A 17,074-nucleotide genomic window follows, 5' to 3' on the forward strand; every position below is an offset into this window, starting at 1 on the left:
GGGACCAGGGTTCCCCTTAGCCGCTCCATCGAAATTGGCTTTATGCTAGTTTTCGGGGGGGAAGGACCAAGAAGCCTGCTGTCTTCTTTTGATCCTGTCTTCTTTCCTGGTCTTAATTTTCCCTCCATCCTTTATGTTTCCATCTCTAGTTGTGGAATAGTTCTCTTTCATGAGGCTATCAATTTTCTCTACTATAATACCCTCAGGAGCTTCTCTGTCTTTGAATATCCTATTGTTGCACTCCTTCTAGATTCCCCAGCAAAAGTGTGGGATAATCCAGGAACTCAAAATTTGGGATTCCAGGCCTTTGTGGTTGCTTCTCCACTGAATGAAGAAATTCTAGATACTGGCTGGCGGGCACCAGTAGGAGTTCATATTGGAAGTCAGAAGACTCCAGACTCTAGAGGAAAAGGGGTAGTGAATGAAAATGTGATTAACCGTTTCCAGGTCAATTTTACAGAGGCAGCATCTGTTGGGAATAATTTGGCCTCTTTTGGCTAAATTATCTAGGGTAAGGATCTTGTCTTGCAAGAGGAGCCAAAAGAAAATGTTGATTTTGGGCGTTAATTCAGGGGTCCATGCCTTGGCCCAAATAGGTTTCTCCCCTGTTCCCATAAGGGAAAGACAGCCTGAGGCTACAGTATAATGGCCTCCAGAAGAGTCTCCCCAGACTAAGGCATCGCCTATCTGGTTGATGTTAATAGCGTTAAAAGAGGCCATCAAAGGCTCGAGATCTTGCGAAAGTTTTGCCAGATTGTGCCAATCATTCCCATTTCTGTAGTTCCTAACCAGCATACCATATTTTCCTATTGCCTGATCAGCCCACCTGCCAAATGAAGGATGGTTATTGAGAGGTTCCTGAAAAAGCCAACTGTCCTGCCAAAAAAGGATTTTGTCTCCCATTCCAGCTTTCCATTTGGCCCTGGATTTGGCAAGGGGAAGGACCTTCAAAATACCTTTCCAAATGTAAGAACCAACGGCAACTCGGCCCCCTGGAAAATGGAGGAGAGAGACATGCCTCCCAGGTACTTCTCAGCCAAAATGTCCCTCCAAACCCCTATGCCTTGGAAGATGCGCCAAGGGAGTTTAGCTAAGAGGGATTGATTGAGGTGAGAAATTTTCCTGATTCCAAGACCTCCCTGGCTTTTGGGCAAGCAAACCTGGTCCCAAGCTACCAGGTGGTATCTCTTGTGGTCATCAGTTCTAGTCCAGAGAAAGTCCCTCTGAATCCTCTCCATTCTGTCCACAAACTTAACTAGAATCCCAAAGAGACTGAGGGCATAGGTGGGGAGGTTCTGGAGAATCGAGTTAACTAGGGTGCATTTACTTGCCTGACTAAGGGTGGCCCCTTTCCAGCTAGCAAGTTTCTTGTTGAAGTTGTTGATAATGCTTGTCCAAAAGGAGTCTGGGGGTTTGGAGCCTAGAGGAAGCCTAAGATAAGTTGCCGATAGGGACCCAATGCCACAACCCAGAATTTGAGAAATTTTCCTCTGCCTCTCCAGAGGAGTGTTGAGGAAGAAGACAGAGCTCTTGTCTAAGTTAATAGCTTGATATGAGTGTATGTATGTTATTACTTTTGCTACTATGTGTTTGATATGAATGGTTTATCTTTCATGTTTAAAAAAAAAAAAATTGTTTGAAAAACTTAGTAAAACTTTAGGTTAATTCTTTTGGATCCCTTGGCGGGGCGTTACACAACAACTTAACCATCACAACATGCCACTATTGTCTTTTCCTATTATAATATGATTAATAAAGTTTGAAAGTATATTTATTGGAAATATTAAATGATATTTGACTATCGTAATTAATGGGATTAAATGTAATTAATTAATTATTTGATTATTAACTTAATAACATTGTATAATGACTTTTGCATGCTCCAAAGATTTTCTAGAGTTTCATATTTTTTTTCCTAGAAAACTCTGTGCATTTTTGTCAGCGACATATTAAAAGCATAATATTGAGAGTTTGATCAAGAGAACATTAGAAGCAAAGTAGAAGCAGTAGATAATTTAGAGTCCTTAGTAGAGATTTTTATACAATAAAACTCAAGCGACAGTAGCAGAATAAAATAAAATTCATGGGCCAAAGACTCTAAAATCCAATCATTCCAAGAAATACTATGAGTTCAAAATTAGGATAGGCAAGCCTCAAAAAAGAAGTGTCAGTTATTACAATGAGATAATAAAGCACATCAATGACCATATATAATATTGAAGATAATTATTTGATTGCAAGATATATTGAATAATAATTAGGGATCTGAGAACCCTAATTTGTAAGAGATTAGATAAATTCTATCAGCAATCTAAAGCAATGATCTACCATTATTTATTTCATCCAAACCTGTAGCACCGATTCATGTTAGAATTGAACAATATATGATAACCGAACATCATTATTTAATAGTTTGGAGTAGTGATCCACCTTATTATAGAAATTCTACATATACTTGTTGCAATCCATAATTCATACACCTATAATGATTTATCATTCTTGGATTTTCTTCTTTGATTGGTTATCATCAACAAATCCTTGTTGTGAAAAGGAGTGAACTACAGAAATAGAAAAAAATTCAAAGTTTTATTTCTAGATCATTGAACAAAGAGAATGAGGATTAAATAACTTGTGTATCAAATTTTGCAAAGTGAATATTATTATTTCTAGGGCTATTCAAGAGAAGTTATAAGATATTGGACTAATCTCCAAAAAATGCAAACATCATTTATTCCTTCTACTATAAACCCTAATAGGTTGTGGATTTCTTTTGAGGCAAAGCAATATTTTTTGAATGTAATTTGAAAATTGAGCAATGATATGAAAGTGTAGATTTTTGCATGAAATCATCTGGATACTATAATTAAAAAAAAAAAGAAAAACCTCTCACCCTATCAAACAAATTTGAAGTTCTCCAAACAATTGATGATGTCAACTAGAGCATTAAAACAAGTAGACTTCTTTAGCCATCCATCTGTAAAATTACCATAGCCCAAAAGGAAGTAGAAGACAATGCAGTAAAGAAGAAAATCAATTTCTTCACCAAAACCAAATATTCAAAGAAAGATCAGGGAAATAATCCAAAAGATACTCCTGCAAGACCTCTAATCAAGAAAAATAAAAGATAAGAATCATATCACATAAACAAGAAATTTAATGAGAATCTTGTAATCATCAATAATATACATAGTGAATAATGTTGGTTTGATTGCAAGAAAAAATGCCTTTTTATATTTTGAAATGAGCCTAAAAAAAAGGATCCTAAACTAACAAAATGGATGGAAAGTTTCTGTGAGTAACATGTATGTATATCCTCCACGACTAATCAACTGGATTATTTACATTGTACCACTAAGGATATCAAAGACAAATTTCTTCCAGGTCCTATTTTCTTTTATAAAGGGTTTAGCATTAATTTTAGAAAATGGTCCCCTAACTTTGATGAGGATTCTTTCAAAAACCATAATCTACCAACCTAGGTGGTAATTAAATCTATACCAATAGAACTACTAAATTATTAATTCTTAAATGTATAGGATCTGCAATCAAAGAATTTTGTGGCATTGATGCTAATTATAAAAAGAAAATTATGTTAAGATTTTAGTTTATATTAAACCATATCATTATGAAAGATCCATATATAACTTTCAAACAGTGAAATTTGAAGGTCATATACAAGACATCAAGGTAAAAGAAAGAAGTGGTGATAATGCAAGATTCAAATATATAAACAAAACAAAAATATCAAACTAGATCTCCAAAATACTCCCAATAGAAATTGAGGTAATATAACACATATCCAAGGAAGTGTGCAATTTAAGCCTTTTGATAATCCTATAATATTGAATCAGAACAACATATGCAAGACAAGGTCAAGGTTGACAAGTTAAATATGTTTTCTAGAAGATGTGTTCGCAGAAGGATAAATAGTGAAAGAAATAGAGGAAGAGAACTATGCTAACCTACTCAACCCTAATAATCTAAAGAAAAAATCCCAAGAGGGAGATCAAGTTGATCTAAAAAATGTCACAACAACAAAAAATGAAAATCCTAGTGATAATGGATTTTAGAAAGATGGAATCATTGGATTGAAATATAATATTAATAAACATAAATAGTATGACAAATGCAGAAGTCAACAATTTTTTATTGAAGACATTAAAGGAAATCTAATCCTTTATAAAAGTTTGACTAAGAATTTAATTCTCATTCAAAATGATTTGAAAGATCAAATAGATCTATGGGAGGAAGTGCATAAAGAGAATCTATTAGTTTAGACCCATACAACATCCATGGAGAACAAACCCATTCAAAGGAGATTGTACAATAGTGATCATTTTGAATCCAAAGACAAAGGTATAGATCATAATAAAGAAATAACTAATAAAATGTCTTTTCCCAAGATTCAGGATAATAGGGAAAAAGATTCCAAAACAACAGATTATATTAAAGATATATTGGAAAAAAATATTGTCATACTCCAAGCTAAACACAACTCTGACATGGTTTTAAAATCTCTTCTGGATGAAGTTAACCTAGATAAAGAAGACCTCTTTGAGTTTCTCAATTTTGAATTAGGAGATGAAAAAAAGTGAAGAAGCAATAAAGGAGAAAATTTGGTTAGTTAAAAGAATCATGGAAATGGATAAGGAGGAATTTGAAGATGAGGATTTAGAGCATAATATAGAAAATCTCAATTTAGCAGAGACCAAGGAAAATAGTGTATCAATGTCAGATAAAAATATAGTCTTAGACATTCAAGTAGGAGTAGGGGAAGATAAACATATGGATATAATAACAATAAAAGAGCATAATAAAGTATCTATTCCACCCTTCTAAGAAAATTAGAAAAAAGAGGAGATTGCCAATATATTCCTATTGAGGCAGAGACAGTTTTAAGAGAATCTAAATTGGTAAATCAAGAAGAGTTTCCAGATAATTGGATTTTGGATAATCTAGATAAGAATAAAGTAGGAAAAATCTAAAATTGGGAAGATTTCAGGATCCAGGTAACATAAGTATTTCAGCAAGATATGAAAGAAATAAATGGAGTAAATTATCAAATTAAGAAAACAATAGGTAGAGATATAGATGAGGATGATAGAGGAATTAGTAACAAAACTATGAAAGAATAAGAAAAAGAATATTCAGATAAAGATTAAGATGAATCTATTGCTATAAGTGTGCAGAATGCTAGTAAAAATCTAGACAAGCTTACAACCTTGGCATCATAACAAATTTGCAAGGCTCAAAACATCCAAAATCTAGAAAACAAAGCAAAAAAAGAGGAAGAGAATCCTTAGTTGAACTTATAGCAGCTACAGGTCTAGCTAGTAACTAGAAAAATAATGATCTTCTAAATGTAGGGAAGGGGAAGTTCTTTCCCATAGAGCCATGAAGCTAACAACATGGAATGTTAGCGGCCTAAAGGCCCCTAACAAAAAGATCTTAGTTAAGTCAAATTTAACATTATTTGAATCAGATATAGTATTAATACAAGAATTTTAACTTAACAAAGAAGAAGTAGAAAAATTTAGAAGAAAATTACATTCTTGGAAAATCTAACTAGTTGATTCAGTAGGGGCCTTAGGTGAGATTGGTATTATATGGGATCCAAGGAGGGTAGATTTTGCTACACTTGTATCCAATAATAATTGAATTTGGGGGAGAGTAAAAAGCTTTGAGAGAGAAATTCAATTTCTACTTATTAATGTCTATGGGCCAACTCCAACAATGAATAAGAAAGAAATTTGGAATGAGATTAACAATTATTTAGAGTTAAATCCATAAGAAAATATTTTTATTGGGGGATATTTTAATGCAAACTTAGATTCAAGAGAAAAACTAGGTGGATCCATGACCATTAACTAGGCTATGTTAGATTTCAAAGTATGGTTCGTATAATATAACCTTATTGACATTCCAACATCTAACGGGGTCTTCACATGGAATAATAGATGAGCTAGCTTCTGTAATTTAGTAGAAAGATTGGACAGATTTATATTGAAAGGAAATATAATATCTTTTAATCATCCTTTTAATTCAACCATTCTCCCAAATGCAATATCTGACCACCATCTGGTTGAACTAGAAATAGGTGAATCACAAAAAACATCTAGAAATCCATTAAGTGTGAAAAATGTGGTTTCTAGATTAAAAAATGTCTTAATAATATACATCAATGGTGTGTGAAGAGAAATTTGAAGGATCAAGGATTCTTTTTTTCATAGCAAAATTGAAATCATTAAAAGAAAAAATAAACAAATGGAATAAAGATCATTTTAATAACATATTTAAAGAAAAAATAGAGAATGAAGAAGAACTAAAAAAAATTAAACGAAGAAATCATTAGGGTAGTAATGAATAATGAAAAATATATCAAAGAAAAAGAACTTCTATCTAAATAGGAAAATAACCTAGCAAAAGAAGAATTATTTTGGAAACAAAAACCAAGAGAAACATGGTTGTTAGAAGGTGATAGAAATACATCTTTTTTCATAATAGTACTATTATTAGGAGAAATATTAATAGAATAACAAAAATCAAGGATGATTTAGGAAGGGTAACTAAAGACCCAAATGAGATAACATAATTTTTTGTGAATTATTATATCGATATCCTTAATAATTTTGAAATATTAAGTTTAAGAGCTCAAAATAAAATGTTAGGATCTATTTCAAAAATAATAACTACAGAAGATAATAAAAATTTAAATAAGAAATTTACCAAAGAAGAAATAAAATATGCTATTTTTCAACTTAAACTTGATAAATCTTTGGGCCCTAATGGCTTTCAAGCTGTTTGCTTTCAAAAATATTGGGATATCTTGGGAAACAATCTTTGGAAGGATTAATTGAAATCAATAATACATTCATAGCTTTAATTCCAAATAAAATTGAACATATGGATCCAAGAGATTTGAGGTCCATAGCCTTATGTAATATAATATACAAAATCCTCTCAAAAGCACTAGCCAATACACTTCGAAAAGTACTACCAAAGCTCATTTCAAAGGACTAGACAGGTTTTATTCCTAATAGGTCAATTCTCAATGGTATTATCATAATTCAAGAATTAATTCATTATGTAAGAACTAACAAGTAATCTTGTATGCTAATGAAGTTAGATATCCAAAAAGCCTATGATAAAGTGGATTGGAGATTCTTATCTAAAATACTCAAAGCTTTTGGATTCTCTTGTCAATGGACCAACTTAATATATAGTTGCATTTTGATGCCTAAAATCTCCCTCCTCATAAATGGTACCCCTAAAGGTTTTTATAGCATGTCTAGAATAATAAGACAAGGGGATCCTATGTCACCTTTTCTCTTCATTATTATGGAAGAAACTTTTGGCAAAGCTATAATAAAAGCTCAAACTAAAAGGAAAATCAGAGGAATCAAAGTAACTAAGGAGGTCCCTAAAATAACACATCAACAATTTGCAGATAATACAATTCTACTACGAAAAAGAACTTTGGAAGAAGCCCACAATTTTAAGCAAATAATAAATAATTATATGGAACAAGTCAAAAAGTAAATGCTTATAAATCAGAGATTTTCTTTATAAATACTAAAGAGGAAGTGGAGAGAGAAATTTGTATAATTATGGAATTTAGCAAAGGAACCTTTCCATGCAAACACCTTTGTATTCAACTTGAAAAATACATTAGAGAAAGTAAATCTTGGGGTATGGTTATAGGAAAAAAGGATTAAAAAATGAGAAGTTGGAAAGGGAAATAGTTAACTAAACTTGGTAGAATGACTATGACCAAACCAATAATTTTGACCATCCCTATATATCATATTCCATGTCTTCCCCTACCTACCTGAAGGTGTAAAAATAAAATTAGACTCTAAAATTAAAAAATTCTCCTGGCAAGGTACTCATGATAAAAAAAAAAAGCTTTGATAAAATGGGAAAAAATATATAGACCTAAAGAATTTGGAGCCCGAGGCATAGAAAATTTGAGTTGGCAAAATGAGGTGCTAGGGGAAAAACTTATTTGGACAATGTTTAAAGAACATATTAATAAATGGGCCAAAATTTTATTTCACAAATATTTAAATAATAATAATTTGCTGTCTTTGTTTAGAACTAAAAATCCTCCAAAATATTAAAGAATTTGGAACTTTATGTTGAACTGCCACCCATTAATAGTGTTAGCAAACATTTTTTCCCTCTTGAGAGTTATCTTTTAATCAAAAATAAAAAACTAACTTGCCACAAATGAGTCTTATTATCACTTTGGGAAGATGAAATAAAAGACTCTCTCTGTTTAAAGGCACAACTACCTTTTTGAAAGATTAATCATGAAAATAATTATTAATTTTTTTTTTTGAATATTGGTTCTTTTAACCTGAAAGAACATAAGGAATAAAACATTCTCTTGTAAACATAAAAGAATGTTGCGAATCCAAAAGATAACTATTCTATAATTTATGCCATATTACACATATCAATATTCTATTTTGATTTCTGATCAAACTTACTAAACTATAAAGGTAAATACATACACTACTTCAAAAAATCAATGAAAATAAGCCATCACAATGAGATTGAATTCCACACAAAATTGCAATCAATTCAAAAAACCATATGATCATATGAGTGATAACTAGAGAATAACCATATGATTAATCACTATTTTCCATTAATTTTTATGTCATAATGCCACCAAAAAATAATATCTACCATATCAAAAAGAACTGTTATGAGTATTTCTATGTTCTAAGAGTTGACCCTAGGGATCTAACCAAAAACAAGTAAAATAGCCATGTAGGGATTTCAAATCAATTTTAGAAATTAACTCCTTAAGGATATACCAACTATCAAGTAAACCATATCTTCAAGAAATACTAACCAAAAGAAAAATAAAACCACTATGAATCATGGCCCCTAGCTACCTAACTAATTGCTAGCAAGATTACTAGCATCAATATTATGTTCCTAGGTCATAGGGAAACCATCGTCAACTTGCTTCCATACTTTGTGGATGACCAAAAAGTTAATCAGTTCATTTTGCTAAGGAACTTGATGTAGGAAGAGAGAGAATAACTAGGGCCAAAGGCACACCTAGCTATCCAAACTACCCTGCAAGAGTTAACATAGAAAAAAACACAATAGAAGAACAACCCCAAGGAGAGAGAGAATAAAATGTTTATACATTCATTAGATAATCATCATACATGTCTAGCTATAAGGCCTTCTGGGTTATGGTCAGAACAAATACAATTCTTAGATCTGTGATCAAACTTCGATTCACATTTCCAGACACCTATCCTACTCTTTCAAAACTCTCTAAGTTCTTCCCACCAAAAACCTTTCTCTCTCCAAAACTCAATCCTAGACCTCCTTAAATACTTGTGTGACCATGGGTCAACCTATCACAAACTTAACTTTACATTAAATTCATGCACAACCATAAGTCGGATCACAATAACTACCTATACCAAAATTAAATGCAACAAAGGTCATCTCAAATTGGAACCAGACACATACTACTTAACAAATGAAGACTTCACAAAATACTAGCACTCAATATTTGCACGAACTCAACATCCAAAGGAATCACTTGATAGCTACTATGAACTTGGCATCCTCCAACACTCGACAACCATGGAAAACTCAACAACCATAGAGAACTTGGCAACCAAAGGATCACTTCGAAATCAAAGGATCACTTGGCAAAAACTAAGAACTTGACATCAACTAAATGCTCAACAATAACTGAAACTCGGCAACAACTGTCAAAATGAACAAAAGTGTAGGATTACAAGGCAACCCAGAATGCTCTTGCATTAGACAACTGGGGTCGGAAGAATGATTCTCTTGAATCATGCAAGTGTCACAACCTAAGCTAAATCCAACTCAGTTTGAGAAATCCATGTAGCATCTTTAATTGGTCTATTCTTCCATTTCACCAAATATTTGTAGTAATATTTTCCTCTTGTACTCTTGCCAACTCTTTGATCCAATATCTATTCAACTTCTTCAATCTGCTTCTTAGGATAATCATTTGATACAAAAACTTCATCATTTGACTCATGGTACTTATATTAATCAGAAACATTGAATATAGGAGATATATCCATGTCATCAGGTAACTCAACTTCATAAGCATCACCACTCTCAAACTTCTTCAAGATTTTATAACGTCCAAACTTCTTCATCTTCAGCTTATTGTATGTTCTAATAGGAAATCTTCCTTTCTTAAAATGAACCATCACCTCATCACCAACGTCAAAATCATAATGTCTTTTAGAGTTATCAGCATTCTCTTTATACTTTTGGTTACTTTGTTCCAACCTCAGCTTCACTTCCTTATGCAAAGAATCTATAAAATCAACAATTTCTTCGCCTGCAACACTTCTCTTTTCTTCACCAACATCATTTCTCAAATCTGATACTCCTCTAGGCTGCCTTCCTATAACAATCTCAAAAGGTGTCTTCCTTGTACTCCTATTCACAGAATTATTATATGCAAACTCAGCTTGTGCAAATACGATCTCCTAATTACTTGGCTTATCTACAACTAAGCATCTCAACAAATTACCCAAGCTTCTATTCACAACCTCTATCTGTCCATCTATGTGTGGATGGAATGTAGAACTAAATTTCAACTCAGTACCCATCTTCTTCCATAAAGTCTTCCAAAAAATAACCGACAAACTTACTATCTCTGTTAGAAATAATACTTCTTGGTAATCCATGCAATCTCACAATCTCTTTAAAGAAAAGTTTAGCAACATGCTTAGCATCTGATGTCTTCTTATGTGGTACAAAATGACCCATTTTAGAAAATCTATCCACTACAACAAATATTGAATCATACCCCTTCACTATCTTAAGTAATCTAAGAACAAAATTGATACAGATGTTACTCCAAGGTTTCTCATGAACAACAATAGGCATATAGAAACCATTATTTTGACTTACTCCTTTTGCAACTTGATAAACTCCACAAATTTTTACAAATTTTTGAATATCCTTATACTTTTGTGGCCAATAATACTTCTCTTTCAGAAAACTCAATGTTTTATCAATTCCAAAATGTCTAGCCAATCCACCACTATGCTTTTCCTTAATAAATTAACTCTCATAAAACTTCTAGGGATACACAAAAGAATTCCTTTGAACAACATACCTTCTTGAATGAAATATTCATCATACTTATTGATGTGATCTATTAGATTTGGTTCTCTACACTCTCTCCATGCCTCAGAAAAATTAGGGTTAGTATCATACAACTCTTTCGTTTCATCAAAACCAAGAACTTCAATCTTCATCTTAGTCAATAAAGAACGTCTTCTACTCAATGCATCAACAACTCTATTAGTAACTCCACTCTTATACTTAATAAAAAATGTGAAGCTCTACAAGTACTCAACCCACTTCATATGTTTCTCATTCAATTTATGTTGACTTCCCAAGTACTATAAAGCTTTATGTCAGTATACAACATAAAATCCTTAGGAATGAAATAATATCTTCTCTTCTTCAATGCTTGAACAATGGTGTAAAATTATTGATCATACACATAATACTTCCTTTTAGCATCATTCAACTTTTCACTAAAGAAAGCAACAGGTTTTTCTTCTTGACTCAATACAACTCATACTGCACTACCACTTGCATCACATTCAACTTGAAATACCTTATTGAAATCAGGAAAATTCAATACATGCAACTCAACAACCTTTAGTTTCAAAGTCTCAAAACTCTTATTAGCTCCATGTGTCCACTTGAATTCCTTTTTATTTCCTCCCATTTTCTCAATCATATCATTACAAATAAAACTTAAATTCCTTATAAACTTCTTGAAAAACTAGTCAAACCATGAAATGATCTTACCTCAACCACATTCTTAGGTGTAGGCCACCCAAAATAGCTTTAACCTTCTCAGGATATATCTTCAAACCATCAGTTGAAATCATAAATCTCAAATACACAATCTCCTCTTGCATAAAAGAACACTTCTTTAAATTAATCAACAACTTCTCCTCTTCCAATCTCTATAATACTTGTCTAACATGCTTAAGGTGTTCTTCCTTAGTCTTATTGAATATCAAAATATCATCCAAATAAACAATCACAAACTTACCCAAGAATCTTTTTAGAACTTCATTCATCAACCTCATGAAAGTACTAGGGGCATTAGTCAAACCAAAAGGCATAACCAACCATTCATACAAACCATCTTTTATCTTGCAAGCAGTCTTCCATTCATCACATTCTTTGGTTCTGATATGATGATAACCACTCTTCAAATCAATCTTGGTAAAATAATTTTCTCTAGTCAAAAAATTCATTATGTCATCCATCCTTGGCATAAGAAACCTATATTTCACCGTGATCTTGTTAATAGCTTTGGAATTAGTACACATTCTCCATTCTCCATTCTTCTTAGGTTCCAATACAATAGGTACATCACATGGACTCAAGCTTTCTCTGATCAACCCTTTCTCCAAAAATTCATGCACTTCTCTATTAAGTTCTTCATTCTCTATAGATGTCAACCTATATGGTGCTTTATTCAGAAAACTAGCTCCTTAAAAATCATATCCATACTATGACTTATACTTCTTACTGGTGGTAAACCATCAGGATCCTCAGCAACAATCTCTTTATACTTATTTAGCAATTCTATAATTTATTCTAGTACTCAGCTATCACTCTTTGTGGTCACTCAATCATTACTACCAACACTCGGTCCTCTAGGAACTATAGCAAAACAAACTTGATTTTTCTTTACTTCCTTTTCAAATTATTTTCCATTAACCATGCAAATTTTCATAGTAGTACAATTAAGTTCATCTGGACTTTTGATCAAAGGAAATAATATTTGCTTCTTTCCATTCACCCAAAGAGTATATTAATTCAATCTTCCATCATGTATAACATATCTATCATATTGCCAAGGTCTACCCAACAAAATATGACAATAATCCATAGGCATAATATCACACAAAACTTCATCAAAGTAATGTCCAATCTTGAACTTCATAAGGCATTGATCACTTACCAATATCTTATGCTCATCTTTGATCCATGAAACATGATAGGGCTTAGGATGTTTCAACCTCTACATTTGCAACTTTGTAACTAGCTCTTTTGATGCCAAATTTGTAGAACTTCCACTGTCAATGATTACCTTGCAACATTTTCTAGCCATCTTGCATCTGGTCTTGAAAAGACTTCTTCATAAAATAGGTTCCTCATCACTTCCCTTATTACACAAGGTTCTTCTCACCATCAAATTTTCTCCAGCCTCAGGTCCACTTGATGCACCCTCATCATCTCCTTGAATCACAACATTTTTGTTACATTGCCCACTTTCAAAGGTTCTATGTTCAAAAGATCTATGTCCTTCTCTACCACATTTGAAACAATTACCATGAAAACTACCTCTAGAATATGAATTACCTCTTCCTTAGTAAGAACCAATACCTCCTTGGCATGGATCACCACCTTTCCACTTAGTCTTTCCTTTGTCATCATTCTTCCATTCAAATTTTCCTTAATCTTACACAAAATTGTCAGATCTGCCATCTCCTCCATAAGATCTACCTTTGCCTCTTTGGAATCTACCAGCTCTACCTCTTTGTCTTTGTTCATCCTTATTTGTCAAGATCCCCTTAGCCTTCAAGGCATATTGGTATGCTTCCTCCATACTTTCCAATTTCACAAAACTTATTTCATCTTGAATTCTACATCTCAACCCTTTTATGTACCTTGCAATTTTCTCAACATCATCATCAACATGTCTAGATTTTTTTGTCCAATCTATAGAATTCCTCAGTATATTGATTCACACTCATGTCTCTTTGTTTCAAATTTTACATCTTTCTTAACAAGCTAACTTGGTAATAAATAGGGAAGAATTTTTTCTTTACCTTGCTCACCATCTTCACCCAAGTTCTGATCATTTCCTTTCCTCTCCTTTTTCTATCAGTTTGCAAATGCTCCCACCATAGTGAGGCACGATCTTTCAGCCTAGTAACTACAATCTTTAGTTTCCTATTATAAGAGGTGTTTTCATACTCAAAGAAGTTCTCCATTTTAGAGATCCAATCCAACACAACATTGGTGTCCAATTTTACATCATAAGGAACAACTTCTATAGCAAGCTTCGAATTTTCCCTAGACAACACTCTCAACAACCTTTCTTCATCTTGATCTTCTTTAGGTTTTGGATTAGGGTTTGCTGCTACTACTTCATCATCACTCACATCATCAAGATGTGCTCCTCTCCTTTGGGCTATCTCCACAATATCTAATTTGGTTGCAATTTGTCTCAATGTATCTAATATTGCATTATCAACATTTCCTTTGCCACAAACCATTTTTACAAATTAGGTTTCTGCAAGACTGTAACCCTCTACAAGTTATAGGTCAAATCTATAGATCTACTACCCCACAGCCAAATTCACTTAGGGTTCTACATGATCCAATCACCACAAGGACAAACCTTGAGCTCTAATACCAGTTGATGCTAGAAGAGAGAGAATAATTAGGGCCAAAGGCACACCTAGCTATCCAAACCACCCTAAAAAAGTTAATACAGTGAAAAACACAACACAAGAAGAACCCCAAGGAGAGAGAGAACACAATGTTTATGCATTCATCAAATAATCATCATACATGCCTGGCTATAAAGCCTTTTGGGTTTCTTCTAGAACAACTATGATCGAACTTCGATTTTATTTTTTAGGCACCTATCCTACTCTTTCAAAACTCTCTAAGTTCTTCCCACCAAAAACCTCTCTCCCTCCAAAAATCAATCCTAGACCTTCTTAAATACTTGTGTGGCCACAAGTCAACCTATCAAAAACTAAACTTTACATTAAATTCATGCACATCCACAAGTCGGCTCACAATAAATACCTATACCAATATTATATGCAACAAAGGTTGGCCCAAACTAGAACCTAACATAGACTACTCGGCAAATGAAGACTTCACAAAATCTTGGCACTTGGCATCTAGACAAACTCAAAATCCAAACTAATCACTCAACAACTACTACAAACTCAGCATTCTCCAACGCTCGACAACCAAGAAGAACTTGACAACCACAGAGAACTGAGCAACCAAAAGATCACTAGACAATCAAAGGATCACTCAGCAACCAAAGGATTAGTCAGAAACAACTAAGAACTCAACATCAACTAAATACTTAGCAATAACTTGAACTCGGTAGCAATTGGCAAAATGAAAAAAAGTGCAAGATTACAAGGCAAACTGTGATGCTCCTGTATTAGAACTCCATGATTATCTAGGCATAGCTTCCAAATCATCATAATTTTATTGACATTCTCCAATTTCTTGTCCTGCCTTTCCAAGTGATCAACAAAAATGATCATCATTGAATCAACTCTGACAACAATGGTGAGATCCTTAACAATAATCTCCTTCACCTATCTCAATGCCTCTATTTTGGAAAGGAAAGTTGATTTAACTTCTTTAGAAGTATTTCCCTCTTGGTCAGTGTTCTCCATGATCTTCACATCAATACATTTGATGTCAATAGTTAATATTTCTTTCACATAGTTCATTTCTTTTTGTAACTCAACATATTCATCCAAATATTTTTCAATTACAATGTTCCTCCATTCAAGTTTGGCTCAAGCTATGTACAAGAAATCTGTGCTAACATTGGCTCCAAGTTTTTTAGCCAAAATCTATTCACTCCATATTCCTTCACTTCAAAAATATAAATGATGTATTCATCCCACTTTACCTTTCTAGAATCCCATACATTTATCTCAAATTCTAGAGCGATCATCAACTTCTCTATTTTAGCATTAGTGTAGGTGAAATGGGAGAAATAGCTATTTACCTAAACATTCACCACATTTAACCATTTGTCATAAGTATGAGCATTTGATATATCCCTTTTTACCTATTCAATGAAGCCCTTGTTGGTGGGAGAAGTGACATCAATTACAAAAATTGTGTTTGGCTAGGTATCTATATTTGGATGTTGAAGTTCATGAATATATTCTATCATTTTATGTAGGTATTGCTTGAGTTATTGATTATCTCTTTTGTCCTTCCATATAGAGATCTTGGAATTTCCAACACTCCATATCTTCATGTCTATAGCCTTAGAGGTGGGACCAAGGGTGGTATTTTCCATGACATAATCTTGAGGAAGTACCTCATACAAACTCTTATCAACTGTCAGCTTTAAAACATCTACTACCCAATGTCCATTCTTTTCATCAATGTCTAGTATAGTTTCAACCTTTGGCTTCTTGGTTTTAGGAGTTTTCCCAAGGAATTTTATCACCATGTCCTCAACCAAAAGGGTTGCAAGAACTAAACTTCTTTTCATTCCTGCTAGTAAATAAAACCAATTAGGACCCAAAGAACTATCCTTTGGAGGAGGTTTTTGAAATGTAGAAGTATTGAGCACCTTTGAACTCAAGGTATTCACTCCTTCAACCGCTTGCTTACTTCCATGAACCATTTCATTACTTAAGCTCTCAGTAATATAGTTCTCCTTTAGATATTTTCAATAGGCTTCATATGAGTTTCCTCAATAGGGCTATGTTGAATCAACCTCTTCCTACTATGTGAACAAGTCCACTTGACCGAGGGAGGGATTTGAACTAAAATTTGAAGAGTTAGTTCAGGTTCAATGTTCTCCTTCACCAAACTTGTAGTGTGAGACGGAAGAATTTCATTAGTAATGAGTTGAACTAGGGTTAGCAGACGTGTCTTAAAATATTTAGGACACTCGGTGAGGGCCATCTTTTGCTTGTGAGCCATTGTTCAATTCTAGTTATTACAGGTAGATTTTTGGCTTGTAAATCATCTTCTTTTGATGTTGACCAATCAACAAGCAGGGAGTATGCTTCAATCTATCCAATATACACCAAATCAACTACCTCTTCATTAAATTCCTCAAGGACTCTTGAGATGTTGAGTTAAAGATTAAAATCCTTGATTTCCTTCAAAGCAAGCCAAGACCACATGTAGACGCTTAAAATCATCTCAAACACTATATTAATTTATTTAATATTTCTTGTGACATTATAATTAATTATATTTGTCATATTCTTCTACT

This window comes from Cupressus sempervirens, chromosome 10, assembly GCF_028749045.1.
Source record: "Cupressus sempervirens isolate cs-2001-9-10 chromosome 10, ASM2874904v1, whole genome shotgun sequence".
Lineage (NCBI taxonomy): Eukaryota > Viridiplantae > Streptophyta > Pinopsida > Cupressales > Cupressaceae > Cupressus > Cupressus sempervirens.